This window comes from Teleopsis dalmanni, chromosome 1 (genome assembly GCF_002237135.1).
Source record: "Teleopsis dalmanni isolate 2A chromosome 1, ASM223713v2, whole genome shotgun sequence".
NCBI lineage: Eukaryota > Metazoa > Arthropoda > Insecta > Diptera > Diopsidae > Teleopsis > Teleopsis dalmanni.
Window position 1 is genome coordinate 3,480,560 of NC_051846.1, and position 5,020 is coordinate 3,485,579.

The 5,020-nt window shown below is 28.6% G+C and overlaps 1 long non-coding RNA gene across 2 annotated transcripts; it reads right to left on the reverse strand.

Moving 5' to 3' along the window:
• Window positions 1-1,107: 1,107 nt before the first annotated feature.
• Window positions 1,108-2,357, reverse strand: LOC119668300. 2 transcript variants are annotated; one of them, XR_005251479.1, is made up of 5 exons: window positions 2,065-2,357; window positions 1,965-2,005; window positions 1,838-1,881; window positions 1,457-1,613; window positions 1,108-1,397 (listed from the first exon to the last, which is right to left on the reverse strand). It is a non-coding gene; the product is annotated as an uncharacterized LOC119668300 (long non-coding RNA). The 2 variants fall into 2 exon arrangements; XR_005251480.1 differs by having other exon boundaries at window positions 1,812-1,881.
• Between the last annotated feature and the right edge of the window lie 2,663 nt (window positions 2,358-5,020).

Here is a 5,020-nt window from a genome sequence, read left to right on the forward strand (position 1 = left end):
AAATCAATGCCATGTATTTTGTGTAATTACATAGTTATAAGCCATATTGAGGTACTACTTCTTGACTAAGAAATTTATTCAAACTCCAATTTAAAAGAAGAGAGAATATGGGATTTGTGTGGAGCAGTAGAATATTCGTTGTGTGAACATGAATGCGGGATAGGTCGTAGCCAATGCACCTGGGATGTATTGCTTTTTTCTGGCCATATCCGGGTTTTTATTCCATTTTATTGCAACCCAAGCTTGAAGTAGTTATAAAAGTTTTACTCTATAATAGTTGGATGTATTTGCATGTTATTGTATATTTGCAATAAATCTGGATGTAAGGACCACGGATGTGTATGACAGCCTAGGACCAACATCAAAAGTATTGTAATTATATAGAGTATTTATTGCGGGAGTATATTTGCAATACCATGGAATGATGGACTTAAGGATATAACAATCGAAAATTCAAATCAAAAAAAGTATAACATATATTAATTATGAAAAAGTTCTTATATCACATCAGGATAAGTATCTCAATTTCTGTCACCAAAATATGTGTAACTAAGAATTAACAAGATAAAACATAAGAGTGTTTTTCTTTAAGAGTGTCTTTATACAGCGTTATCGTCTGCGAATCACTTTATATTACTTGTTATCATATTTTTTTAAAAAAGCTTCTATTTTTTGTCATTTTAACTGTCATGGAAAGTCGATCATACTTTTGCTCTTTGTATGTAATGTATCCAAACATCGAGTTTAGCCCACCTGGATAAGTTTTGATAAAAGAATTAGGAAAACTATAATTAACTACAATTAATGGAATAGTATCTTGTTCTAAACATGTTCTCGATTTGAGAATTTATATTTTCACTTTTATTGTATTTTTATTTTAAAATTAAAAACAAAATTATAATTATGTATATAAACAAATTTAATTTGTTTTAACACGCTAAATATAGAGTTTACTATTATAGTGAGAATTCCTGCGACGATGTTAGGTCTTGTGAAATAAACACTTATAACTTGTTAAAACTAACATGCAATTAAACTTGAAACAGCCTTATCTTCAACTTATAATTAAATAAAAATATGCACTAATTTGTTCATTAAACATTTGAATGATTTGAATATTTATTTATTATTAAGTGCTATATATATCCTATATTGTTACAAAACACTAAAATGTTTATGTAAATTTCAATATTCTTATACAATTGGTAATTGGTAGGCGGCCAACGTCGTCTATCATAACGACTGTCAAGTCTACTCCATCCACTTAGTGATTTAGCACCAGTTCCAATACATCGAATCCTAACCATTGCTTCAAAACTATTGATATCACTCATACTTCGTACACCCGATGACTTGTCACTAGTTCCACTACACAACACCCAACTATTGTTTTTAAGCTATTTTTATAGGAATATATGAACATTTACTAGTTTTAAATAAATAAAATTAAACTTACAATTAATGCTAATAAGAGCAGTACAAAGTTTTGAATCAGAAATAACACCTCTCAACTCCGAATCAATAGATTCTAATAGACTATAGACTACTAAACTCTAAACGTTTTCACACAAAGTGTAAAGAAATCACTTGTATCTCTAATGTCATCCATATGTCTAAAAGATATATAATTAAAGATTTTAAAAAATATGAATAGTTCTAGAACTACAATAATCTAACGGCTATGTAGTAACAGTTCATGCCACCAGGTACATTGGTAGCATTAGCCATCGCCTCTAAACGAGCAAGTAGTTCCCCATTGTATCACTTTACTGTTGAAAAGTCTAGTGCTAGTAATACTATTATATACGTACTAGCATCAGAAGCTAAACATTTTTACCTCCGGGTAAATAACTTGCATTGATCAATTTTTTAAATTCTTTCCTAAAAAAAAATGATCGTTAGACAAAAATTACTTAAAATCCTGTTTCTCAAAGATGATATTTAGTATTGTGCCTCATACATACTTCATTATCCTGTCATAAACTCCTAGTTAAATTTTATTTATCTGAAATATGAAGACTTTGACACATTTGTTGAAAAATTTATAAAAATTTTTAAGCTTACCTCGTTGCACCTATCTTCGATTTATTACTCTTGATGTGACTTTATGCAATCACATATTTTAGCAATTCTAAATAATACTTTTATGTTATATTATATTTATTTGTATTTTTAATGTATATTGTCTTGACAATTCAATACTTAAAAGATGCGGTTTTGTCTTTATATAGTATGTAAAACAACTTAGTCATTTGATTAGAACGAGTCCTTTTCGCGACTTTCTTGTACTTTATGTATTCTTCTTCTTAACTTACATATTCTCACTATTCTACCATTTTAAAATAAAATTAATAATTTTAATAGATATATTCTAAAAGAAATTTATTTCAACTAAAATAAAAAATATTTTAAAATTAAAAATACTTTTTCACTATATATTATTTTGAGCATTCATATAGATGACTAGATTAAACATATGAGAACATTATGTTAATCCTTTTACATTAATTAAAAAATGGGAATGTATGTTAAAATTATTTTTTATATAGTATATATAATTTTATATAGTTTTTTTTATATAGTTTTTAAAAAAATGGACAAAGAATTAATACCAACGGATGGCTTCATACAAGTTTCATTCTTTGTAGGCATGAATAGGAAAGGGGCTGCTCACGCCTTCTTGCATTAGAAAGTTGCATGAGAGTGTGAAAATAAGAAACATATGTAACATACCAATGGATGGATTCATACAAGATTCATTTTTTGTAGGCATGAATAGGAAAGGGGCTGCTCACGCCTTCTTGCATTAGAAAGTTGTATGAGAGTATTAAAATAAGAAACATATGTACAACGGCAACGACTTGAGAAGGTTTAACAGTTAATAAGTGTTTATCACATAATAAATATCGCTATCTTAATGCTGATTACTGATATATATAATTTTTTTTTAACATTTGATGGATATAAAATGTATTTATCATTTTTTGTCACTAAAACAATGTATGTATGCCTGAGGTGGAGGTAACCGTCCCTTAAGTTACGGTAAGGTATCCTTCTTCAGCAGAGCAAAGTTGAGGCTATTGGCGGGATATTTAACTCGGACTACATTATCACCTTAATAAAATGGGTCTGTCCGAAGATATAAATTGTTCACTCTACGTAGAAGCAGACGAGATTTCCAGTCTAGAATTACTTTCTCCTTCTGACATTAAGAGATCCTCAACGGTTAACATTTTGGTTTTCATTTGAAGAGCGAAAAATCAACTATGGTCGCGGTGCTCCGGTCCCTTAGAAGACGGTACCCTGTTTATTTCTATTTTATTTTATTTTATTTTATTCTAATCTGTCTATTCACCTGTTCCGTAGGATACGATTTCAAAAATTTAAATTGTGTTTTACTTCTGAGTTCTCCATACAAAATGATAAAATTAACTAAGAATAGATATTTAGCTTAGACCTAGACTTATTACTTTTTTATTGTTAATTTGAAATATAACTATGGAAAACTAATTGTGTACATAATAACTTATTTCTGTGCTATAAGGCTTATATACAGTGCTATAACATATATTTCAGTGCAATATAAAATTGACCTATGTTTTAAAGTTTTCTTTTAATTTTTAAAAAAGCTAAACTTAAGAACTTCCAGTTCATTATTTATATAATTTATTTATTCAACCCTTTAACCCTTGATAATAGTAGTTTCAAAAAATTATTCACGAATAATAAAATATAAGAAATAATCCTAAGACAATCGTCTTGATGATGGGTCTTTGGCAATACTCGGTAAAAATTTAATTAATAAGAAAATAATAATAATTTTTTGTTGTTGCAATTTCACTACTGTTCCATAAAATCCACTCTATTGAAAACAATAGTTTATATTAATAATTTAATTTCTTTCGTCAAAACGGACGATAGAAATCATTTTAATTTATTTATTTAATTCATATTTATCATGTCAATCGTTGGGTTGTACTTAAAATCCTTTGAATGTATTTTAAACAATCTCCTTCCAATCACCTATTATAAACAAGAAGTATCTGCTTCAGTAAATACTAACTTTACTCCAACTTTAGAGTAAAGTTTTGCAGTTCGTGACGATAAGAAAAATCGTGCTGTTAATTAATGGAAAATTTGAAAATAAATAATGTTTTTAATTTGGAAAGTAAACACTTATTCAGTTAAGTTAATTTTAATTAAATCTTGTAGCTAATTAGATTAAAAGTTTAGTGCCAATTCGTATCACAAAATAATAATTAGCAGTGCTGTATTCCTCAATTCATAGTCTTTCAGTCTTGTAATCTTGTAGTTGGTACTGCAGACTTCCGCAACGAAACTTATTAGACAGACAACCACAAATGAGTTTCCGCTTCCTATATATTGGCACTGGTAAAAACAGTGAAGTTATGAAAAAATGTATAATAAAAATACAAATGAGAATGAAAATAATACTTTTTTAGATACATTATTATGCGAAGATACTCCAAGGTATTGTATAAAATATGAATAATCATACTACTATAATTATTTCGAATACTAAAGTACAGTGGAATTTGTTAGTTTTTCAGATATTTGAGATAATCTTCAGATATTCGTCATTAAAATCCCTTGGGTTTGAAAAATGTTTGATTTTACTCACTGCTGCTTAAATTGCCTCACAGTTAAACTATTTACATAAGACTGACTGATAAATCTTACATCAATAAGCTAGACACTAATGATAGGCAAGAGGTTAAAGTGCAGCAGCATATTAATTTAGGTTCAGTCGAGACAGCAAATACGCCACTCTTATCTGCCAAGCAGACTGAAAATTCGAAAATTCATAAAAGCAAAAAATCGTAAATAAAAAGTCTGTAATAAAAGCGCAAAAATACGTTCATTGATGCCACATAAACAGTAAGACTTTATTAGACGTAACCCAATGAAATCCGACAAAATCCAATGGAAAATAGAAATGTTGAACGTGCACGGAAAAAATTGCACGGAGTTCAGCGTCAGGTGCCCCATGGGTATTTGC